This window comes from Scyliorhinus canicula, chromosome 5 (assembly GCF_902713615.1).
Source record: "Scyliorhinus canicula chromosome 5, sScyCan1.1, whole genome shotgun sequence".
Taxonomy (NCBI): Eukaryota; Metazoa; Chordata; class Chondrichthyes; order Carcharhiniformes; family Scyliorhinidae; genus Scyliorhinus; species Scyliorhinus canicula.
The window spans coordinates 2,468,049-2,494,470 of NC_052150.1; the positions used below are offsets into that span (position 1 = coordinate 2,468,049).

Consider the following 26,422-nt stretch of genomic DNA (forward strand, 5'->3'; position numbering starts at 1 on the left):
GTCCATTCCTGTCAACATTATTTAATGGAATACATGGTCACTGAGGTAAAAGTTCACTTGTTCATGACTCCTACTTTTTAAAAAATCGATAACAAATCAATGCAAAATACAATTAGAGATAATGAATAGAAAGCAGCTCAGATTAATCTTAAATAATTGATCCTCTAAGTAACATTTGACATATCGTACAAACATTAAACCATCAGTGTCAGAATGCAATACATTGAAGATCAATTAAGTCTCAATATTTCCACATTTTGCCTGTGATTGGAGTAGATTATAAATGATGGTACTGACATGATTATAAATGATGGTACTGACATTCCATCTGGTTCTCCTGGTTTGCACCATAAATTCAGTGCTTCAGGTGGGTTTTCAAAGCTGCAAAATTGGACACTGAGAACACAGAAGGCAGGTGGCGAAAAGCTTGATCAAAGCGGTGGGTGTTCTGCAATCCTTTTAATAAAGAAAGCAATGTAGAGGGAGTGAGGTTGGGTGAGGGAGTTCCAGATATGAGACGTGAGGCAGTTATTGAAATCAAGAGACCAGAATAAGAGGAATATAACCCAGCGGGAATGAGGAGGGGGGGGGGGGGGGGGGGGGGTATGTAAACCAGTGAAAATCAGGGGCAGTGAGGGGGAGGGGGGGATGTAACCCAGCGAGAATGAGGTGGGGGAACGTAAACCAGTGAGACTGAGGGGGGGGGGGGGGGGGGGGATGTAAAGCACTTCTTACACCAGCTCTATAGCAGACGCCACAACCTGGAAACCAAGATCGAGTCCATATTCTCAACTTGCACTCAGGACGCAGCAGACCAGCTGGGGAACACCACCAAACTGATGAGACAACAATACTATGCCAGCTATATGCACACCAAGAACATGAGGCTTGAGAAACTCGGCATCACCACAAGCAGCAACCAAGCCTCCCCTGGTACCACCGGAGAAAATGGGGTAACTTGCTGGCTTTTAAAGCAAACCAAGGCAGGCCAGCAGCACGGTTCGATTCCCGTACCAGCCTCCCTGAACAGGCGCCGGAGTGTGGCGACTAGAGGCTTTTCACAGTAACTTCATTGAAGCCTACTCGTGGCAATAAGCGATTTTCATTCATTTCTTACAGTGAGTATGTGGGGGGCGGGGGGCGGGGGGCGGGGGGGATGTAAAGCAGTGAGAATAAGGGGGTGAATGGAACTCGGAGCTTGCAAGGACATTGGCACATTGGCAGCAGGGTTTTGGGTGACCAGGCAGTGAAGACACTCTGATGCCTTCAGCCAGTGAAGCACCATCTCTGTGGATCCTGAACCCAATGGCTTTCTGATGCGGGTGGGTACGGGAACTTGGAATGAACCAGCTCCAATTTAGTGCTCCTGACTCCTGTGCCCATTCCAAATGGTCTTTTTAAAATTTTCCTGCTGTTTAAATGTTTTGTCCACAATATGGGAAGTCATCTCGTTTGAAAATAATTTAATTTCTGTGTATGTTTGGGCTCTAGTTAATCATTTGCACATTCCTAACACTCGTTATGCTGTCTGAGTTCAACAGGTCCATGACTCCATGATCAATGATAAAGGATGTAATTGTTGCATTATTAATCACTGAAGATTTTAGCCAGATTAAATACACAGATAGTAAAATGCATCTTGATGTTCAATTCCAGGACCGGATTCTCCAATCCTGTTGCCAAGTTCTGACGCCTGTGTGAAAAGTGGCACGAACCACTCCGGCGTCAATGAACCTCACCTGGCAGCTATCCACCCCTTCCCAGGGGGCTAGTACGGCGCCGGAGTGATCTCGGCAGCTCTGGCGCTCGAAAGTCGGCGCACCACGGCCGGCACGGGTTCGCGCATGCGCGTGGCTTCCCATCTCCGCGCCGGCCCCCGGGCAATATGGCGGAGCCCTACCGGGGACAGCGTGGAGGAACATAGGCCCCCACGGAACTAGCCACCGTGGAGGGCACCCCCGGAGTTGGATCCCCCCCCCCCCCCACCAAGACGGCCCCTGCAGACAGAACTCCGAGGTCCCGCCGGGTGGGACCATACGTAACCCACGCCGACGGGACTCAGCCGAACTCAGCGGGCACTTGGCTCATCGAGGCCCGGGGAATCGCTGGGGGGCTGCTTTCAACGGCCCCCGACCAGTGTGGCGGCGATTCCGAGGGCGAATGAAAATCGTCGAGAATCAGGGCGGCACGGGGTCGGCAAATCCCGGCCATGGTCTTGCTGAAAAGAGAAAACTCTCAGGAATCCCGCTCAATATTGTCGGCCTGAACCAAATGAGAGACCATGCCCTGGAGGGGCAGTGCAGTGCGGTGGCACAGTGGTTAGCACTGCTGCCTCACAGCGCCAGGGTCCCGGGTTCAATTCCAGCCTTGGGTAACTGTCTGTGCGGAGTCTGCCCGTTCTCCCCGTGTCTGCGTGGGTTTCCTCCGGGTGCTCCGGTTTCTTCCCACAGTCCAAAGATGTGCAGGTTAGATGCGGTTACAGGGATAAGGCAGGGAAGTAGACCTAGGTAGGGTGCGCTTTCAGAGGATCAGTGCAGATTCGATGGGCTGAATAGCCCCTTCTGTACTGTGGTGGATTCTGTGAAAATATCCATTCAATTTTCTAGATCACTGAAGCATTTGCGTGTCATTAACAACATGCCCATTACTTACATTAGATATGTGCTGGGGTTGTACACCATCCAGGCCAAGATACAACAACAGAAAGCGTAAATAAAAACCTTTAATTCAAGCACTTAATAGGAAAGTTAACATCGAGAGCTGATACTGGGAGCGTAAATCTAAGCTTCCTTTCCAATCACTGTAGCTAAAGTTCTCACAAGCAAAGTAGTACATTGTCAAGCCTCTTTGAAGCTCATGGGGCTGGATTTTCCGTTATTGGGACTATATCCCCACGCCAGCGTCAAAACGGTCAAGTTTCACGCCAGGAAAACTGGCTTAAAAGGGCAACAAATTCTCAGCCCTGCAGGGGGCGAGCAGGGACCCGGAGTAGATCTTGCAGCTTTTGGCACTTACGGATCAGAGGCCGCGCATGTGCACGGCAGCGGCCTCCAGCGGCCTCCAGCGGCCGCGCCATGCTCCATGGCGGACTCGGACCACGGAGCTGGACCTGAAAAATAAAACCCCACCCCCCCCGATAGGCCACACGCCCGACCTTTAACCCCCGCACAAATATTTCCCACCTTGTGCTCTATATATCACATTCAGTTATATCAGCCCCTACCTCGCGCATGAGGTGGAGGCATTCACTCTCCGGAGTATCTCACACCAGAACCCCTCCTCCATACCCTCTCCCAACTCTTCCTCCCACTTTGACTCCATCCCTTCCAGCGGTGCCTTCTCCTCTTCCAAAATAGCCCTGTAAATTGCTGATACTACTGATACTACCCCTTTCTCCAGTCCCCCTGTCGTCAGCACCTCCTCCAGCAATGTGGAAGCCGGCTTCACTGGGAAGCTCTGTATCTCCTTCCTAGCAAAATCTCGAATCTCCATGTATCGAAACATTACCCCTTGTTCCAGCCCATACTTCGCTCCCAGCTCTTTCAATCTTGCAAACATGCTGAATGCCATCTTCATCACCCTGTCCACCTGCCACTCCACCTTCAAGGAGCTGTGAACCCGTACCCTGAGATCTCTTTGTTCTATAACTCTCCCCAACTCCCTACCATTAATATAAATAACAAATATGATGCAGGGACATCAAGATACAGCCTCACATCAGAATGCGGCGCTAAATGCCGGGATGTATAATTAATGAGGTGAAGGCTATGGAGGCAGATGTATGGCGCGAGGTTTCCATCGGCCTTGACAGTGGGAAACACTCCCATCCCTGCCCCTGCCTCTGCCCCTGCCCCTGCCCCAGGACTTGGTCCCAGTGGGAGAATTCCAATGGGTTTGAATAAGTACATGTGAGATGCTATCACATTAAAAATGGTTTCCCCATCACTTCCTATCAGAAACAATGATCCTACCATTGGGAAGCTGAACTTTCACCTTCCACAAAAATAAATGCCTCATTTCCTGTTTCTGGGAGCTTCACTAGGTTCCACTTCCAGGTACAGAATAGAAAACCATTCGGCCCATTATTCACATGATGGCACTTTAATAGAGTTATTCAATTAGTTCCACACTCACATTCTTTCCCCATAGCCATACAAATTTAACCCCTTCAAGTATTCATCACTTAACATTCAGTGTGCCATTTAATTATTATTTTAGCATTAGCAGAGCAGCATTGTTTCCTTCCATTATATTAAATAACAAGCATGTTGGCCGATTGTGAAGTGTGGAATGATAATTATATTGCATTTTTGGTGTGATAAGATCATTTCTTGGTGTTTTGCAACTAAATCTGTGATACATGTGGCACCGCAAGGAATAATATGGGTTATCCTGAAACATTTCCTCAATGTTAGAGAGAAGTTACACTGACTAAACATCACTGGAAAAGAAAAGTTTTCAAAAATTCCACAGTAGAGCCTTTGGGCTGTGCTACATTATCAATTTGATTTGGAACAGTTACTTGATTGTCCTTTCTCAAGGACAGTGTTTTTCTCAATGACATTGTCAGCTAATTCCATGGAAGGGAAGAAGCAGGAATGCCACAATACCGGGGCTTTCCTCGTGCACTGAAACAAACTTAATGGCTCGGATTTTCTGACCCTGCCGGCCACCAAGATATTCCACTCTCGCCAAAAGCCTATTGGCTGCTGGCAGACCCGTCAACCCGGGTGAATCCTGCACGGTGAGGCCCAATGTTTGAGCGGTGCACCTGAGGACGTCTTCTATCAATCAGAAGTTCTCTTCAATTAAAAAAACTTGTTTAAAAATAGAGAGGCATTAATATACAGCAACACTTGCAAAAATAGCTGAGTTTTAGATTAAAAATAGCTCAAAGAACTTGCTTTGGTGATCATTCCCAAAAAGGCAACTCTATCATGTTTAAACGACTGCAGAGAAATGACTTTGCAGCTGAGGGAAAGGCTGAGACACTATCTATAAATTTCTAAACAGTGCATATTTTAGCATAACAGCTCAGTGAGATTGTGCTATTGTGCATTGCTGGCTTTGCTACATAGATCGAAACGAGCAAAGATGAAAGCAAAATGCATTCATTTCTGAACAACTGCCAGGTTATTAATGTGCATTAAATTTAATGATTTTCAGTTGACGTTTTCCAAATGCATACCCATCAACAGATGAGAAGCGTGTTCTCCTGGTGGATATTCAATCCGAACTGGAGAAGCCGTGCTTTATTGGGTTTTGGGTGGGTGGAAACCTGGAAGTTCCTGTTAATAATGTTTATGTTCGACAGCAATGAGAATGAAAATCGAGACCATAAGACCATCAGACATAGGAGCAGAATTAGGCCACTCGGCCCATAGAGTCTGCTTCACCATTCAATCATGGCTGATATTTTTCTCATTCCCATTGAGACGTCACAACTCCCCTGTGTCTCGCTGATCTGAAAAGGGAGTGGATGTGTCCGATTCTATCCCCATTCTGTCCTGGCTAATCGCAGCGGAAGCCAATGATGGAGCATTTACACTCAACCAATAGCATCTTTGGTAAAGGAAGGAAATTCAGGCTGGATTTCCGACTCCCGATAGTCACTCAGTGACTTATCAGAGAGGAATATGGGGACGTTGGCGAGATAAGTTCAGACTCAACCATGATCCTCCGCAAGCTGTCAAATAACCTGTGAAGACAGACGGTTTGAGACCGCCCATCAGGAATGGGCTCTTGCACAAGGTATTGGAGAGACACCAATGCTGAAGCATACAAATAATACATCACTGGCTTGGATGACAAAACCCTTTTTGTGTTTTTGAGAGGACATAAAAGATCATAGGCATCTATTCAGAGGAAAGCATCCCTGGTGCCCTGGCTAGTGTTCAGCCCTCAACTAGTACCACATAAACAGATTTCTTGTTGCTGAGTGTGGGCTTTTGCTGGGCACAAATTGACAGCCTTATGTTCTCACACATCAGCAGTGATTTCAGAAACACTTTATTAGGTGTGAAGTGCTTTGGGACATACTGATGCTACATTGATACATAGAAGACAGGAGCAGCAGGAGGCCTTTTGGCCCATCGAGCCTGCTCTGCCATTCATCACGATCATGGCTGATCATCCAACTCAATAGCCTAATCCTGCTTTCTCCCCGTAGCCTTTGATCCCCTTCTCCCCAAGTGCTATATCCAGCCGCCTCTTGAATACATTCAAAGTTTTATCATCAACTACTTCCTGTGGTAATGAATTCCACAGGCTGACCACTCTTTGTGTGAAGAAATGTCTCCTTATATCCAGATCCGAAATGGTTTACACTGAATCCTCAGACTCCGATCCCAGTTTATGCTATAATTGGACAGGAAGACCCCAGAATGGAACCCTGCTCAAAAGACCATGGGGCAAGTCGTCTGCCAGCGGGATTCCCTAATCCGCCAGCAGCACACCACCCCCCCTCCCTTCCCCCCCCCGGGCGTGTTCCCAGTGGCATGGGGTGGCTACAATGGGAAATTCCATTGGCCAGCTGTGAGAGTGCGCCATGAAGAAGCCCACTGGGGAGGCAGAGAGTTCATCCCCGTAACGTTTACTTTTTAAAAATCAAACCTGGAGGAATAGAGTCACAGGACCGCTAACAAGAAGAAAAATACATTAATTAAGCATGAAAACATTGGATTATGATACAATGCTCCTTTACTCTCCCCTTAGCTTAATAGGTTTTAAGGTTAACACAGATGGTAAAGTATGCTTGGAGCTACAATGGTCTCACCAGTACACAAAGTCCCTTTGACACACACAAGTTGCTTGTGGTCAAATACACTCTCAGGCCTGAACCCCTAAGTTACTGTTTTAGATGCCACTTTAGAATCCCCCCAGGTGATTGACATGTCAGAGTTTCCAAACTCAAATCCACAAAATATGCGTGAAATTTTCTCTCATAATCATGTTTTAGTTTACAGGTTTGCATTCTAAAATCCAGTCCATATTTTCCAAACAAAACTTTTGTGAACAGAGCTTCTGCTCCGCTTTTACGAGCAAATACATTGCAGGATTTTATATTAACCCCTTCAGAATTTCTTTGTCTCCACTGCCTTGCTCTGTCCACACACTCTGATATCCAGCCGTTACTGTCTTGCCAATTACTTTCAAGTTTGATTCACAGACTGTTGTAAGGCACCCCAAACTTTAGGATTATTTTAGAAACCTTTACGATTATTTTAAAAATCTTTCAAAACCTAGTCTATTCGCAAATTATTCTCCTTCTCAACTTTGTCTGTGATGCCCCTGAACTGTATGTATCCTGTTCCATTTCTAGGTTTCTAGAACCAACCGCCTTTGGGTTTCTCTGGAACTTTCTTTCTTGCACATTACTCCATCATACATCTTCTCTTGCCTTGAGAAGATCTTAGAGATGTTTCCTCTCCAGCTTTCTATCTGCAAATTCTCTGGCTTTCAGTTTAAAAAAATGTAAGAATAAAGAAGTGCTTTTTGTTTTACCTTTAGATGGCCTCTAGTTCCTAAGCAACACCTGCATAATTGAGTTTTCACACAATAGCTCTCTCAACATGCAATAGGATCCCAGTTGGGATTGAATCCGACCCCCACACATACAAACATACCTTTGGCCTGCATGAATCTCATGGCATGTACTTTCCAGGCGCAACATTAAATGAAACCCACCTCAAACTATATCATATTTCTAATGTTTAATCATACACATATAAGCCCCTTAAAACTACGTTTGTTTTCCTAATGCTGAAGAAGTAAATGGTGTGACATAGACAGACACCAAGCTCTTTATCTTTGAACATCTTCAAATGTGGGCGCGTGTACTTGAACATAAGGCCGTCAGAACAATTTTATTGAACTGAAAATACAGGACAGAAATGCGCTTTCCCCCTCTCCACCCAGCAAGGGCTCTCCCTCCATGAGATAGTGTGCAAATAAAAACTGACAAAACCCATCAATTGAAAGCAACCAGATCTATGGTGGTGAATTTATTCTGGGTGACAGCACAGAATGTGTAACGGCTCTGGTTTCCTTTCCACCAACTTCAATTCGAAAGAGTATTGGACGGGTGTAAAACAAGACACTGATTTGCGAGCATCCATTTTGTGCCACTGTAGAAGAGCACGTTCACCACCTTTAAATGTCTGCCACTGACAGGCTTACAGTGGACTCTGGTGCACTGAACATAGATATGTTAAGCAATCAAACAGATTTCTTCTCTTGCAAGCTTCAACTCAAAGCCATAGAGTGAGCCTGAAGCCAAGTTCCCCATAAAGGTTAGTCAATAATTCTCATTGAAACATTTTTGTAAATTAACATAAAACCCTTTTACTCCTGCACGCTCAGAAATCTCAAAATAGCATATTCAACACCACATTAGCTTATTCTCAATGCCTCAGTCACACATGATTATTTTTAACCTTACCGAGCTGTCATGGTTCGAAGCTTTGCTGCATGGTTGCTTTTCTGATCTAGCTCTGTCGTGTCTTTCTCTTTGTAAATATTTCATCCACTCACACAAAAACATTTAAAAGGTCAATCAACTTAATAGTTTAGTTGAGGGAGTGGGGGAGCGGTTATGGGGGTGGGGTGGGGGAGGGTGTCAATCCCTGAATTTTCCAGACATGCAATCTCATGGCTCACGGAGAATTTCTGATTCTGTAGCTGTTGGCACAGCCATGAAGACCCATGTCTGATCCCAGGGTACTCGTCTGCCAGTACACTACCCAGGGATATGTTCCACTGAACAAAACACAGCCTCAAAGTTGCAACTGGGAACTATGCAGTGTCTCAACGGAGCTGAAAAGCTTTTAGTGTCATCTTATTTACATGTTAATAATTCAGTTAGCCTTTTAATTATACAATGTTTGGCCCAATTGTCCTGTCAAAACTGAGCAGCCCATTCGAGACGGGGATTTCTTGCTCAGATTTTAGGTAATTGTATTTGATGCAAAAACAATAACATTACTTTTATGAACATTACTTTGTCAGGCTTTTCGAATGTAATTAATAAGAAAACAATGCTTAATGTGTCATAATTAATAATGATTAGAATGCTTATTTATATTTTCCTTTTCTTTCCCCTCTCTCCTGATGCTGTGGATTCCTGGAAAGATGCACGTTCACAGACATCATGGGCACGATTCTACCATCGCTTTGCACCCTGCACCAATCTTTCAAAACCTAGTCTATTAGCAAATGATTCCTTCTCAACTTTGTCTGTGATGCCCCCGCACCGTACATATCCAGTGCGATCAGGGAGCACTGGGTGCATCACGGGAAAGGCTCAAATTGGGCATTGCGCCAACCGTGAAACCTCGCGCAAGTCACCCAACTCACAGTGCCCAGCACGATCGGGGCCATGAGCCACTGGGCTCATTTAAATTTGCGCGGGTAACTTGAGGCCGCATTCAGCTGACATCCAGGAGTCACCGTCCACACCAGCAAAGCCTCCCCACCGCCTGATTAATACTGGTCTCCACATGGCGACCTGGTGTGATGGACACTCCTGGGGGCTCAGAGGACATTGGAGTCCCCTTGTGGGCAGGGACAGGGCAGTACTCTGGCACTCCCTCTGGCACCCGAGCATCCTGGAAATGCCAACCTGTCACTGCCAGGGTGTTTGGGACATTGCCTTGGTGCCAGGGTGGCAGTGCCAGGGTTCAGGGCCTGAGTCTTGGATACTGCCAGTCTGGCACCACCATCCTGGCCCTGGTGAGCCCCTGCCATGCCCAGGTGGCACCAGTAGTGCCAGTGTTACAGCCTGCCAGGAGGCCAAACGCCCTCTGGGAGACCCACCCCCCCAGTGCCATTCTGCCTGGTTCCCATTTGTGGGGCCAGTTCTGAACGGCGCTCGCCTAAGTTCTTCATGGTGAAGGGGTTTGATCACAAAGCCTCAGGCAGATCAGGTGAGCTGCATATTAGAGTGAGATTCGCTACTCATATGCAGATTTTCCAAATACTGATCCCGGCCACAATGGTCGAGATCCAGATTGCGATGCCTCACGAGATCCCATTAAATTGCTGAGGCCAGCCAGATTGATCCTGGAAGTGTCCTCTCCCGATATCTCCCGGCCGTGTCCCGCCCGGTTCTGCTGGGATGCGCCAGGTAGATCGCACCCTAAGTGAGAGTGAACACAGGTCTGAATCTCACTCAAAGTACTGATGAGAAAGATCCCACCATACCGGCCCAAAATGGCAACTCCAACATTTTTAGATTAAACAATAGAATCATAGAATTATAGAATTTACAGTACAGGAGGAGGCCATTTGGCCCATCAGGTCTGCACCGGCTCCTGGAAAGAGCACCCTACCCAAGATCAACACCTCCACCCTCTCCCCATAACCCAGTAACCCCACCCAACACTAAGGGCAATTTTGGACACTAAGGGCAATTTATCATGGCCAATCCACCTAACCTGCACATCTTTGGACTGTGGGAGGAAACCGGAGCACCCGGAGGAAACCCACGCACACACGGGGAGAATGTGCAGACTCCTAATCACGCCCCATGAGTGAACACAAAAGGTATTTAGTAATGAGAATTGTACAGCAGCCTCAGGCTGTAGTTAGCTCCCAAAAATGTATCTTCCTCACCATGGGGCAATCCCACACTCCCACAGGCCATGTGATCCTTACTCTGCTGTGTTTTCCTTAAAGGGACAATCACCACATTCCCTCCTGCAGCATTACCTTATTAAGGAGCACCTATCCTTTTTGATACTTTTCCCATCCTCCCTGGCAGTAACTAATCTGTAAATAGAAGACAGGTGTGAATATATTGACTCAGAGAATAGGTTGTAGGCAACGTAAAGCTGGTAGGAATTAATACCAACAGTTAGAATGGATGTGAATTACAGGACCCAGCAGAGGAGAAAGGAGACATTACAACAGCTGTGACACTGCAGTGTGGAAGATGATAAAGATGAAGTTGATTCTTTTTTATTGGCCTTATGGAGAGCTGTCAATATTACAAATCTTCCAGTGATTCCAAAATGGCATTACCGAAGCTGGAAGCAAATCACCCGCTCATGGTCTTTGGAGACTGTGAAAAAGTGTCACTCATTTTGCACAAACATTCGGTGACATTAATGGCTCAGTCATCCTGGGGTAGCATGTGAACAGAGAACAAATTTAAAAGATAAAAGAATGTGGATTTCTCTTTACAACCATAACATTCCTCAACTCCGGGCAGCACGGTGGCGCAATGGGTTAGCACTGTGGCCTCACAGCGCCGAGGTCCCAGGTTCGATCCCGGCCCTGGGTCACTGTCCATGTGGAGTTTGCACATTCTCCCCGTGTCTGCGTGGGTTTCGCCCCCACAACCCAAAGATGTGCAGGGTAGGTGGATTGGCCACGCTAAATTGCTCCTTAATTGGAAATAATGAACTAAATTTATTTAAAAAAACATGCCTCAACCCAACTACAACCTTTAATATGAGACTTTGCGATTATTTCATTGTCCCAGCATTTGGAAACTGAGGTTCACATTGTACAGTTCACAACGTTTCTGCGATAGATTTGTTGCCACAGTTTGGGCCAAATTTCCATCTGGATGCGGAAATGCTATTCAGTCAGTAAAGGGTCATACTTTTCATTTCTATGGAGGAAATCCAATATTCCTCTACATGAGATGAGGTGAGAGTGAATGTCATTGACTGAGGTGAGAATGAATGTCATTGGCTGAGGTGAGAGTGAATGTCATTGACTGAGGTGTGAGTGACTGTCATTGGCTGAGGTGTGAGTGACTGTCATTGACTGAGGTGAGAGTGACTATCATTGGCTGAGGTGAGAATGACTCACATTGGCTGAGGTGAGAGTGACTGTCAGTGACTGAGGTGAGAATGACTGTCATTGGCTGAGAGGAGAGTGACTATCATTCACTGAGGAGAGATTGACTGTCATTGGCTGAGGTAAGAAAGACTGTCAGTGACTGAGGTGACCGTGAGAGTGACTGTCATTGGCTGAGGAGAGAGTGACTGTCAGTGACTGAGGTGAGAGTGACTGTCATTGACTGAGATGAGAGTGACTGTCATTGGCTGAGGTGAGAGTGACTGTCATTGGCTGAGGTGAGAAAGACTGTCATTGACTGAGGTGAGAAAGACTGTCATTGACTGAGGTGAGAGTGACTGTCATTGACTGAGATGAGAGTGACTGTCATTGACTGAGATGAGAAAGACTGTCATTGACTGCCCTTAGTGTCCAAAAAGGTTAGGAGGGGTTATTGGGTGATGGGGATAGGGTGGAAGTAAGGGCTTAAGTGGGTCGGTGCAGACTCGATGGACCGAATGGCCTCATTCTGCTCTGTATATTCTATGTTCCAATAACAGGATGCTATTGTCTTTTGTGGGGGATCTGTTTACAGAAGTAGGAAGGCCATGTTTCAGTTGGACAAGGCATTGGTGTGACCACCTGTGGACGACTGGTCACAGAGATTGGGCAAATTTTATTTCTCCCAAATAACAGTGGAAGCAGAGTCTTTGAATATTTTTGAAGCAGAGCTAATGGATTATTGATAAGCACGGAGTGATAGGTTACTGTGCATAGGTTGGAATGTAGAGTTGAGGTTACAAGCAAATCAACCATGATCCTATTGAATGGTGGAGCAGGCTGAAAGGCCTTTGAATGTTTCTGTTTAATATTTTCATAGGGTTGATCTGAGGGTACATGGGATGAAATGGGGTCTTAGTGGAGGGTGAGGGGGTGAGGGATGAGGTTTAGAACACTTATAAATGTAGTTGAGAGTCAGACTGCTGGAGAACTGAGACCCAGCTTTGAGTTAGCCTCTCCCGGCATCCACACACCTCACGCACTCATGAGACATGCAAAATGATCGCTTTCTAAAAAGCCGTAATTCCTTTGCAAAGTCGCACATGGCTCTGCTGTCCATTTTGCCAGCAGTGACCGTGTGTTTCCTGAGCCCAGCAGAAATCCAGCTCTTTGTTTGGCCTAAGGGAAGTAATGATTCTGTTTATTTCTAAGCTACACTGCTTAACTGCTGACTTAGCAAAGATTTTGTGATTTGTTCCTGCTTCCTCCTGTGCTTAGGCAGATCAGATTCATAAACGCACTCGTCAATTTCAGATCAGTCCCATAAATTCAGAATGAAGACTCATGATCCTGGCTACTCCGGCTGCTTTCTAAACAGGGCAATTAATACATTTGTAGTGGACAAGCTTTGTAGTGGACAAGCTTTGCATGCTTATTTATGTTTCACCAGCAAGGGCGACCTTAGAACTTGTCAATGACAAAGTCATGAGCTACTTGTGCAGACTTTTCTCGTCAGTGCAACTTATACTGAAAGACTGTCAAGAATTAAATTGAATACTAATATCTCTGCAGCACCCATTTTGATTTTTGATGCTTTAAGTTAAATTACCCTACGGTTTCACAAAGAAGTGCTTTAACGTCATAACGGTCATGTCTGATCAAATACAATCCAATTATGTTCAATCAAATAACACACAAGTGGCAGGATTCTCCATTGCCCGTCGTTAATATCGTAATCAAAGATCGGGCAGAGAATCCCTTCCGACACCCAAATCGGGGGAGGGGCCAGTTTAATGCCAGTTTTCAAGTCTCCGCCCCTCCGAAATGGCATCATCACGCCGCGTGCCGCACGCTGTTGCAAAGGCGATGGCGCATCACTGACAGGCCCTCCCATGATGCTCCACCTCCGATTGGCGAGTTCCCAATTGTGCGGTTGACGTGTGGTCTGAGCGTTTGGGAACCCGGCCTGGTAGCTGAGGACTGTGCCCAGCGCTGCCACGTTCGGCCAGGTGCCGTGCCACTGGCCAGGGTGCTTCCGCGAGGGCAGGGGGGACTGGTAGGGGGTGGCCAGGGAGTGGCCTGTGGGGCCATATTTGATAGGTTGGGTCCGCGCTTCGGCAGCGCCATGTTGTACGCCGCGACCGCTGCAGGTCATCACCATGCGCCGCCATGGAGCTGGCCATTCCCTGCCCGTTTTGGGGGCGGGAGCTTGGAGTTTTACCCTGCACCACTGCTGGCCCCCCACCTGTCCCAGGGTCGGTGAGGGTCCCCACGCAATCCTCCGACTCCCCCAACAGCTCAGCTCACCTTTCAGGAGGCCCTCATGCCCCCCAAACTCCACCGGCAAGGCCCAATGGGGCTGATCGCTGGTCTGGGCAAAATGCCATCTTGGCACCTTGGCATTGCCAGCTGGCATCCTGCTAGCAGGACAGTACCACTGGGCACCCTGGCAGTGCCACACTGGCACTCGGGTGGCAATGCAAGGGTGCCAAGCTGGTAGTGCCAAAATGCCCGTGTGACACCAGCAGTGCCAGGGTGCCACCCTGCCCAGAGGCCGCCCACCCTGGTCGGGGCCAGTACTGAACTGCACCCAGCTGGGTCTCCACAACAAGACCGCGTGGCCCATCGACCCAGCATCAGCGCAGCCAAGCGGCCTCTGAAACACAACAGGCACATCCTGGGGGGGGGGGGGGGGGGATCTACCGGGATCTAGCGGCCTGTCCCACCACGATTCCAGCGGGACAGGACCTGTTGATCGCCCCCTTTGGTTTTGAAGTTTTAATGCATTATGGAACTTTTTTGTTGGAAAATGTAGTGGAATGGATAACAGCATTGACACATTGCTGGTCAATGAATGGGTTAACTTCCCTTTACAGCATGGATCTTTCTAATGAATCACCACATTAAAAACACATCTACATTGCAATATCACATCTAATGGTGACGATAGAAGGTGTCTACCCGCATTACACTCACCGTTCACATGTTCTCAACCCCTCAGCAGGCTTCCTGTCTGTCATCACAAGCTCTCCCAAGGAAGGCTGCTTTTTAGGGCTTCCATAAAGAAATGCACAGAGATTATGTCCGGAAAGAAATGTAATTTTCCTGTGCCCTTAAAAAGGTGCAGGTGTGCTTTCCACCAAGCCCTTCCTGACCTGCAAAATGGTTTGGATCGCGATGGCAGAGGAAAATTGTTTTTCCAGAAAACCAAAACGAAATTCAACCAGCCGCAACCTGATTTTCACCTCCGGTGGGAGAAGGAATATCTGAATATCTGGCCCATCGTCCCTGTTTCCAGGAATAGTAGATTTCGTAGAATGGAACAGGCTAGAAAATTGGAATAAAAGTGAAGTGAGCTTACTCCAGGTTAATGTGAGGCAGCATACAGTGACATGTCGGGAGACACGCGTGTGACATCTGTGACATTAGTAATGAATATGTTAACATTTTAACTCTGTTAACCGTTCACAGAACATTAAATGTTGGCCCTGGCTGTTTTCATGACTGGAAGCAGCATTTTAATCAGTTAGTTCTTGTCTTGCGTTTGTTACTGACTGTGGGCTGCCAGGAAAATTCATATCGCATAGTCGAGGGCTCTGTGGTTAATCAAAGGGCGAAAAGCCGGCAGAGTTTAAATATTCAGTGTTGCTTCGAGAATTCTAGCCAGTTATTATCTTAGATCAATAATGCAGCCTGTGATCTGACAGCCTGCCACTTGTAATATCAATAACAGACTCTTATTGCAGCTTAAATTCTATTGTCAGTTTTGTTCCCCGATCTCTTTGCATTATCAAGTGAAAGGTCAGCGCTGAATGAATATTGACAGGTAACTCGCTGACCAATGGAGCTGAGACGCCTGGTGACTGCTCTCCTTTGCTGAACCCGAAGGAAGTCATTCAAAAGAGTAGCCAACCCAAGGTGAACAGGTCTTTGTGGCAAAGAAGGCGAATTCGGGCATGTAGTCACCTTAACTCCACAGAGTGCAGAGGAAGAGTCAGAAATTAGATCAAGGACGGGATAGCCAGGGACCCAACTCACCCCTGGAGTGAAGCACAGGATCTTGCAAAGGAAAGCAAAGGAACATCCATTCTCAACAAGGAAGAGAGGAGACCAGAGTCTTTAAAACCTCAATTGCTTCAAGCTCAGGCCAGTGTAACACGAATGGGTTAGAACTTCCTGAGAAAGTAGAAACCTAACGGGAGAAAGGGGAGGAATCTTTGCTTCCTGGACAAAAACCATTTGAAGTATAATGCTTTACCTAATCGGCTTGTAAAGACAGATTAAGCCTGCTGTTTGGCAATTTTCAGGGAACAGGCTGCGCCACCCAAAGGCACATTTTGCACCATTGCCAGTGAGACCTCGGGGCGAGCTGACAGAACTGTGCAGGGGAAACACTGGATGTCACCGGTGTACTGATCCTGCCAATGTGACTCCAATCGGAGACCAGGGCTGGAATTCTCCAGCTGTGGGCATTCCCTATTCTCGCTGGCAGGGCACCCCTGCCCATGGGTATCCCGGCGGTGGCTTCAATGGCAAATCCCATTGACAAGCAATCGGGGTAGAGAATTCTGCCAACAGCGGAGGGCTCGCTGCCGAGAAATACCCGGCGGAGGGATCAGAGAATCCAGCCCAGTGTTTTCAGGATCTCCATGTCGAAGTTATTGAGTTAAAAAGGGTCCGTATTGCCCTCAGATCTTTGTTTTATTCCATCAAAGTGTTGGCGCAGGGCAGCCTGGAAGACAGGGAGGCAAAGATGTTCCAAGCAGCTGTGACCTGATCTGCCACAGGCAATTTAGCTGTTAAAAGATAGACGGGGGCTGGTCAGGCTACCTTTAAAGAGAGTGTTTCTGACAGTCCCAGGCAGATACAGATAGCTCTACATAATCATGGCTGAGTGGCATTTTGAACGGAGAACCCAGTCATCAAAACCCTCCTGATTCTCAGCTTCATGATAGAAGATCTTTGAATGTTAAACCCAGTTAGACAATTCTGAAAGCCACAATCAAATTCAAATCATCGAGGCAGCTTCCTGAAACTGTCGATCATGATAGTCTCTCACACCCTTGGTCAGGTGTTATTGGTCAGAGTTTAATTTCTATCTGTAACTGACGCAGATGAGCTTGTGCGATAGTTAATATTTTGTGTATTGGGTATTAATATCCAACTATCGCACAAGCTCTTCTGCGTCAGTTACAGATAGAAATTAAACTCTCACATCAATAGTACAAGGTATCTGGAGGGAGGATTTTAATCAATAGGTCTTTAAAGCCTGAAACCTAATCTCAACATGTCCAATTCTGGATTGGTCTGGGGGCCCGTCAGCCAATCTATTCTGACCAGATGGGTGGCAATTTAAACATGTTAATGAGCCTGACAGGCCTCAGATTCAATGAGCTGGGCAGGTTTCATGGACCTCGGGAAAACCAGCAGCGAGCTTTGGGAAGCAGGAAAATGCATTTTCAGCACTGCCCGTGGATGAAAGCAGCAGGGGTCTTCCCTGCTATCCCACAACCTTATATGTATCCCTGTGATTGGACTTCTGCAGTGGGACCTGTCTTTCCTGCTCCCCCCATAACCAACCACCCTCACATACACACTGCATCTGAAAGCTGACCTTGACATCGGCGCGATGACACAGTGGTGAGCACGGTTGCCTCACAGAACCAGGGGCCGGGTTTAATTCTGTCCTGGGCCACTGTGTGGAGTTTGCACTTCCTCCCCGTGTCCGCGTGGGTTTCCTCCAGGTGCCCCAGTTTCCTTCCAATGATATGCAGGTTAGGTAGATTGGCCATGCTAAGTCACCCCTTAGTAATACAGATTTTCTTTTAATATAAATTTAGTGTAGCCAGTTATTTTTCTTTTCCAATTAAGGGACAATTTAGTGTGGCCAATTCACCTAACCAGCACATCTTTGGGTTGTGGAAGTGAAACCCATGCAGACATGGGGAGAATGTGCAAATTCCACACGGATAGTGACCCAGAGCTGGGATCGAACCTGAGTCCTCAGCGCCGCAGTCCCAGAGATACATAGATACATAGAAGATAGGAGCAGGAGGAGGCCTTTTGGTCCTTCGAGCCTGCTGCGCCATTCATCATGATAATGGCTGATCATTCAAACTCAATAGCCGAATCCTGCTTTCTCCCCATAACCTTTGATCCTATTATCCCCAAGTGCTATATCCAGCCGCCTCTTCAATATATTCAATGTTTTAGCATCAGCTACTTCCTGTGGTAATGAACTCCACAGGCTTAGCAGGGTGAAGAAATGTCTCCTTATCTCGTTCCGAAATGGTTTACCCTGAATCCTCAGACTGTGACCCCTGGTTCTGGACACACACATCATTGGTAACATCTTCCCTGCATCTACCTGGTCAAGTCCTGTTAGCATTTTATAAGTCTATATGAGATCCCCCCTCATTCTTCTGAGCTCCAGCAAGAACAATCCCAACCCAGTCAGTCTCTCCTCATGTGACAGTGCCGCCATCCCTGGAATCCGTCTGGCTACAAATGGTTTGCTGGGGTTATTGGGTTCCGGGAATAGGATGGGAGTGTGGGCCCAGGTAGAGTGCTCTTTCCAAGGGCCGTGCAGATTCAATGGGCCGAATAGCCTCCTTCTGCACTATAGATATTCTAATATCGGGACCTATCTGCCCATTAGAAAACCACACTGGAAAATGATTCCTGGCCCAGTACAGCAGGAATTAATGAATTTTGTCCTGGTCACATTTCACATATACCAGTGGAAATAGAATGGGCGGGATTCTCCGATTGCGGACACCAAAAGCGCGTTGGCAATCTGCCGGAGTATCCACGTTTACACTGGAATCGGTGGCAGCACCGTTATTGTAATGCTCCGTACTTAGGGAGTACACCACACGTCATTGGGTTGGCCTCAGGACATCACCTGAGGCCCTCCCCCAATGCCCGCCCTCTGATGGGCCAAGTCCCCGATGGTGTGGGGCGCGTTCGGGAACCTCGCATGGTGGCTGCGGACTAAGTCCAGCGCCGCCACAGAATCAGAGAACGCAGCCCAATGTCAATGCTAGATCAGCTTTGCTGAAAACATTTTAATTTCCGAGGAGTTATCAGTACAGATGTTATCTTTGTAGATGGAAGTTCCTGCACAGGGATTAACACGCCCAAAATAAATACTACAATCACCAGTCCCGTTTCATCAGTTTATTTCAGTCAACTTGGCAGAACGTTCCTCAGAGACGACTTATACATTGCAAAGACAATGCGTACAGCTGTGCATAGCCAATTTCAGAGTTCAAGGAGCAAAGAGCGGACTCGTTTAAAAACTGCTTTGTCAAAATACAGAATCATGACCAAAATAACAAACTATTTTCCGTGTCAGTACATGCAGAAGAAGCTTTGAAATTGTGCATAATTTCAACATTTTTCTGAATGTGCTGCTGTTAAAATGATACTTTGAAGTTATAGTTGCAGAAAATGGTGTTCACATAAAAGAGAAATCATACATATTTTCTGCTTTAATATTTGCAAGCTTTGGAGTGCTATGTCCAAAAGACATGAAAGATAGATTTTCCACGGAGTTTAAGGTTCTGGAAACCCGCAATTTGCCTGCAATCTCAGTCAATTTCTTGCAAAATTGAATAAATGCAAATTCATGCATTCCGGCACAGATCTCGAAGCTCACAGTGCACCAATAAACATTCTCCATACACGGCGGATGGGTTTTAAACACAGTTTGTGAATTTCCAATCAAGTTTGCGAGATTATGGGGTGGAATTGCAACACTCCTTATTAATATCAAAGAGATGAGGGATAACTAGGGCAATTTCAAGTTGGCAGACTGCAGCTAGCAAAGTATCAGCAAAGTCAGTGCCCAGGTCTCAGCTATTTATATCGGCAGAATCTATTTTATCGGGAGTGGATTTCCGGAGGCTAAGCCAGTGGTGGAGGGTTTAGGCACCGCGCCAACCAGCGCTGAAGGGCCGCCGTGGGCCGGCGCGAGTTGGCACATGTGCAGAACCACTGGCCTGTTTCCTGCTCATGCGCAGTGGATTTCTTCTCTGTGCCGGCCATGGCGGAGGGAAAGAGTGCCCCCATGGCACAGGCCTGCCCGCAGATCGGTGGGCCCCGATTGCTGGCCAGGCCACCTGGGGCTGGATCCCCTCGCATCCCCCCCGAGGACTCCACTAGCCGCCCTCCAAGCCAGGTCCTGCCGGGATGGATCATGTCTATTTCACGCCGGCGGGACTGGCCAAAAACGGGTGGGCACCCATCAGGGCCCACTGTAAAGGTCCAATCTACAGGGGCCCGTAGAATTGCCGGGGGGGGGGCGCTGCCAATGGCCCCTTACCGGTGCGGGGTGATCCCCGCCCCCGCCCGAAAACCGCTGTCGGAGAATTCAGCAGCCGGCGTCGGTGTGGCAGGGTGGGATTCAAGCCCCCCCCACCGAGGATTCTCCGACCCTGCGGGGTTTCAGAGAATCCCGCCCTTTGACTGGGTTGGTTTAGCTCACTGGGCTAAATCGCTGGCTTTTAAAGCAGACCAAGCAGGCCAGCAGCATGGTTCGATTCCCGTACCAGCCTCCCCGGACAGGCGCCGGAATGTGGCGACTAGGGGCTTTTCACAGTAACTTCATTGAAGCCTACTCGTGACAATAAGCGATTTTCATTTCATTTTCATTTCATATAGGAAAAGTAAAAAACAGCATATTTATTGAATGGTGAGAGGGGGGGAAATTTTACGCTGAGGGGGACCTGGCTGTCCTTTCCTCATCAGTCACAGAAAGTTCACATGGAGGTATAGCTAGGAATTAAGAAGGCAAAAGATCTGGTAATAAAGTCTTTACTTACAAGACGACAAGGCATACAAGCAGAATTAGGCCATTTGGTCCATTGAGTCTGCTCCGCCATTCAATCATGGCTGATATTTTTCTCATCCCCATTCTCCTGCCTTCTCCCCATAATCCCTGATCCCCTTACTAATCAAGGACCTATCTATCTCTGTCTTAAAGACACTCAGTGATTCGGCCTCCACAGCCTTCTGTGGCAAAGAGTTCCAAAGAATTCCTCCCCATCTCTCATATCTTCAGGCTGAGAGTGTGGCCTCAGGTTCTAGTCTCTCTTACTAGTGGAAACATCCTCTCCGCATCACACTCTATTAGTGTCAGTATCCTGTAAGTTTCAATAAGAAACCCCCTTCCTTCTAAACTCCATCAAGTACAGACCCAGAGTACTCGACCGTTCCTCATACGACAAGCTCTTCATTCCAGCGATCATTCTTGTGAACCTCCTCTGGACCCTTTCCAAGGCCAGCACATCCTTCCTTAGATACAAGGTCCAAAACTGCTCACAATACTCCAAATCAGATCTGACCAGAGCCTTATACAGCCTCAGAAGTACATCCCGAGTCTTGTATTCTAGCCCTCTCGGCATGAATGCTAACATTGCTTTTGCCTTCCTCCCTGCCAATTGAACCTGCACGTTAACCTTAAGAGAACCATGTGCAAAGACTCCTAAGTTCCTTTGTGCTTCTGATTTCTGAGGCCTTTTCCCATTTAGTAAATAGCCTATGTCTCTATTTTACCTACCAAAATGTATAACCTCATACTTTTCCACATTATGTTCCATCTGCCCATTCTCCTAGCCTGTTCAAGTCCTTCTGCAGTCTCTCTGATTCCTCAACACTCCCTGTCCCTCTACATATCTTTGTATCATCTGCAAACTTAGCAACAATGCCCTCAGTTCCTTTTTCCAGATCATTAATGTATATCGTGAATCGCTGTGGTCCCAACATCGACCCCTGTGGAACACCACTCATCTCTATTTATCATGCACTTCCAAGAACTCCGCGTCTCATCCTTAATAATGGACTTGACTGGAGTCAGGCTAACCGGCCTATAACTTCCCATCTGCTGCTTCCCTTCCTACTGAAACAGTTGAGTTACATTAGCTATTTTCAAGTCCTCTGGGACCCTTCCTGCCTCCAGTATTTCCTGAAAGATCATCACCAATGCCTCCACAATTTCCTCAGTTATCTCTTTTAGAACCCTGGGATGTAATCCATCTTGTCCAGGTGATTTATCCACCTTCAGAGCTTTGAGTTTCCCCAGAACCTTCTCCTTAGTGATAGCCACTGCACTCACCTCTGCCCTTTGACTCTCTTGAAGTTCTGGTATCCCACTGGTGTGAAGACTGAAGCAAAGTAACTATTTAGTTCCTCTGTCATTTCTTTATTCCCCATTGCTACTTCTCCAACCTCATTTTCCAGTGGTTCAATGTCCATTCTTGCCTCTCCTAACTTTTATATATCGAAAAAAATCTCTTCCTATCTTCTCTTGTATGACGAGCTAGCTTTTATGCTGTCCTTGACTTCCTTCATCAGCCATGGATGCCTCATCCTCCGCTTAGCATGTTTCCTCCTCCTTGGGATTAATTGTGTTGTGCCTCCCGAATAATCCCCCAAAACTCCTGCCACTACTGTTCCACTGTCTTCCCTGCTAGGCTCCTTTTCCAACCAACTCTGGCCAGCTCCTCCCTCATGTCTTTGTAGTTACCCTTGTTCAGGATTCAGGTGTCCTGGCACGCGATCAGGGCCCACCGATCTGCGGACGGGCCTTTGCAATGGTGGCACTCTTTCCTTCCGAGCCGGCCTCTGTAGGGCTCCGCCATGGCCAGTGTGGAGAAGAACCCCCCCCCCACTGCGCATGCGCAGGAACACGCCGGCCAGTCTGCGCATGCGCGGAATCACGCAGGAGGTTCTGCGCATGCGCCAACTCGCGCCGGCCCTTCGGCGCCAGATGGCGCGGCGCCAACCCCTCTGTCGCCGGCCTAGCCCCCGGAAGTGAGGAGGATTCCGTACCTTCCGGTCGGCCCGACGCCGGAGTGGTTCGCGCCATTCTTGGCGCCGGCGTTGGGCCATCCGGCCAGTTGTGGGAGAATCCCACCCATTGGGCGCGATTCTCCGCCCCCCACGACGGGTCGGAGAATAGCGGGAGGGCCTTCCCAACATTTTTCCCGACCTCCCGCTATTCTCACCCCCCCCCATGGCCGCCCCCGACACGAATCGCTGCTCACCGTTTTTTACGATGAGCAGCGATTCTCCCCTAGCCGATGGGCCGATTTCCCAGGCCTTTACGGCCGTTTTCACGAACCCCAACACATCTGCTCTCACCGTTCGTGAAAACGGCCGCAAAGTGCCGTTCTGGGGAACCATGGCACCGATTGGCACGGCCGCACCACGGACGTGCCAAGGGTGCCATGGGCCCGCGATCGGTGCCCACCGATCGCGGGCAGCGGGTCCGAACCCCGCGCACTCTTTATTCCTCCGCCGCCCCGCTGGATCAGTCCACGGGGCGGCTGAGGGGCATACCGGCCCGCGCATGCGCGGGTTTCACGCATATGCGTGATGACGTCATCCGCGCATGCGCGGGTTGGAGCCGTCCAATCCGCGCATGCGCTGCTGATGTCATCGTTTGCATCAGCCGCCGTTAACTTTGGCGCGCGGGCTTAGCGAATTTCGCTAAGCCTGCGATGCCGAGGTTCACGGGGCCCCGCTGCTAGCCCCGACCGGGGAGCAGAATCGGGTCCCGGGAGGGGGCACGGAGGCTGCCGTGAAAGACGGCCGGTTTCACGGCAGCCTTCACGACTCTCCGCATTTGCGGAGAATCCCACCTATTGCCTTTCTTATATGCCTGTTCTATCTCCTGATTTATTCTCTGTCCTACATCCTGATTACTGCTAGGGGGCCTGTACATAACTCCCATCAGGATCTTTTTTCCTTTGCGATTCCTCAACTCTACCCACACAAATTCGACACCATCCCTTCCTATATTGCTTCTTGCTATCAAATTAACTACATTTCTTACTGACGATGCAACCCCACGCCCTCTGACCATCTGCCTGTCCTTTCAATAGGATATATATCCTTGGATATTTACATTCCAACCCTGATCCCCTTGCAGCCACGTCTCTGTGATGTCCACAACATTGTACCAGCCAATTTCAATGTGCGTAACGAGCTCATTTACCTTGTTTCGCACACTGCACACTTTGATTTTCTAATTTCCCATACACCTGAACCCTTCCCCCCCATTATTTAGTTTAAAGCCCTATCTACAGCCCTAGTTGTACGATTTGCCTGGACTCTGGTCCCAGCATGCTTCAGGTGAAGACTGTCCCATCGGAACAGTTCCCTCCTTCCCCACTACTAGTGCCAATATGCTGTGAATTCAAACCCATTTCGCCCACACCTAACTTTGAGCCACGCATTTATCTCTTTAATCTTATTCACCCTGTGTCAATTAGCTTGTGGCTCAGGTAGTAATCTTGACATTATTAACTTTTTGGTTCTGGTTCTTAATTTTGCCCCGAGCTGCTCATATTCCTTGAGCAGAACCTCTGTCCTTGTTCTATCTATGACGTTGGTACCTACTTGTGTAATGTTCTTGTCAGATGGCCTGATTTATATTACAAAAACACTTGTAGCGAAAGCTATTACTTATTTATTAACATTAACAGGTTGCAGAATGTTCTGCCTGAGAGTGTGGTGGAGGCAGATTCACACAGCAAGTTGTTAGGATCTGGAATGTACTGTCTGTGAGTGTGGTGGAGACAGATTCATACAGCGAGTGGTTAGGGTCTGGAATGTACTGTCTGTGAGTGTGGTGGAGACAGATTCACACAGTGAGTTGTTAGGATCTGGAATGTACTGTCTGTGAGTGTGGTGGAGACAGATTCACACAGTGAGTAGTTAGGATCTGGAATGCACTGTCTGTGAGTGTGGTGAAGACAGATTCACACAGTGAGTGGTTAGGGTGTGGAATGTACTGTCTGTGAGTGTGGTGAAGACAGATTCACACAGCGAGTGGTTAGGATCTGGAATGTTCTGTCTGTGAGGGTGGTGCAGACAGATTCACACAGCGATATGAGCGACATGGTAGCACAGTGGTTAGCACTGTTGCTTCACAGCACCCAGCCATTAAGTTTATTGAAGACAGAGTGCAATAGAGTTTGGGGTATGAAAGGGTTATGAGGATATTGCAGAAAGGTGGAGTTGAAAGAACAGACTAATACATCCCAGACAGGGTAAGGCCTGTACTGATAATTTTGGATTCTGAAACAGAATCCAAGTTTTTGTACTTTGCAAAACTGTGAGGAAATGGAGTGATAACACTGGCCAATAGGTATCTTTGATGTTAAAACAAATTTCAATTTAATCACAGAGGTAATTACATTAGCATTAAAGAAGTAGCTTTCCAGTTAGCAGTTACAACAGTTCTTAAATGAAAGAATAAACCTTAACTTGCCTCCTAAATCTGCCACTATATTCCAATTAAGCAACCCAATATATATTGAATACCACTCATGAATAAAGGTAACAACCACAGCTTTACTTGCTTTCCTCAGTGCAGAATCTTTGGAGAGAGAACCTTTCAGGATGAAACTAAAATATCTATGTTCAGATTAGAGTTCTAGGACCTAATAACTCTTCAGACAGACCTGAATCCTCACATTAACCACATCATCACCGAATCCTCACATTATCCACATCATCACCGAATCCTCACATTGACCACATCATCACCGAATCCTCACATTAACCACATCATCACCGAATCCTCACATTAACTACATCATCACCGAATCCTCACATTAACCACATCATCACCGAAGCCTCACATTAACCACATCATCACCTGTATCCAAACCATAAGGCTTTGACACTTCTTACAAGACTTACCTTGACTTGTTTAGCCAGGAACACACACAATAGCCCTCATAAATTACCTTCTCCCCGGGGTCCTCCAAACTTAAATAATATTCCATTAAATAGCTGTCTGTAAGCAAGTAAATGGTTCTCAACATCTACCAGCAGAACACTTCACCTGTAAGTCAATGATTTTCTCGCTTTTACCACACCTTAATCACCGCTCTAGCAGTCATACTGTCTGTATGCACCTTAACAAAGGTTTTAATAACATTACTGCAAAAAATAAAAAGTATAAAACATGACAATTTCTTACCTTCTTCACAATAACCAATCTGTAATATCTTGTGCACTAAAGTAAACAAAAACGTGGGTTTACCCAGATCCGTCTTTCTGAATCCTGGGAAACTCAGCCAACATGAATCAGAAATAGACTGGCTGCTAAACTGAACATGAGGAATAGGAGCAGGAAGAGGTCATTTGGCTCCTCCACATGTATACTGATCAATAAGAAAATGGCTGATCTGATATGCCCACAACTGCACTTTCCCAACTGATCCCATAGTTCTTGACTTCCTTTTTAATCAAGAACCTTACGGCAGGCAGCCCCATTAAAATATATAAATGGTCAGTTTGCTTTCCACAAGTGGATTGGTTGCCTGGCCCTTGACCTGCTTGCATTAGAATTGGAAGTAGACAGTGTGGTAGTGTAGTCCCTTTAAGGGCAAGGTGGATCGATGGACCATGTGACCGGCTCGGGGCCAATTACCTAGAAGCGCCTGAACCTCGGTCAAAAAGGAGTTTACGCAGGGCCCTGGGAGCAGGCTCCGACCAATGTGGGCCTTGGTGCCGAAGTGTTAAACATATAGTTCAGTGTTCTGAGCCTGTTACGTATCTGCCTTTGCCTTTTATCAATAACCTCTCTTTGTAACTACTGTAAACCTCCAGTGTCTGTCTC

The 26,422-nt window shown here is 47.4% G+C and overlaps 1 protein-coding gene across 5 annotated transcripts in view; it reads right to left on the bottom strand.

Moving 5' to 3' along the window:
- LOC119965741 (cadherin-18-like) overlaps positions 1 to 26,422 on the bottom strand; it is a 787,515-nt gene that overhangs the window by 514,109 nt on the left and 246,984 nt on the right. Inside the window, exon 1 of one of the 5 annotated variants that reach the window (XM_038796510.1) lies at positions 14,761 to 14,880. The exons of the other annotated variants lie outside the window; for them this stretch is intronic. The gene's annotated coding sequence lies outside the window, so the exon portion shown is untranslated. Of the gene's footprint in view, positions 1 to 14,760; positions 14,881 to 26,422 lie in introns of those variants that run through there. 5 annotated transcript variants of the gene reach the window in all.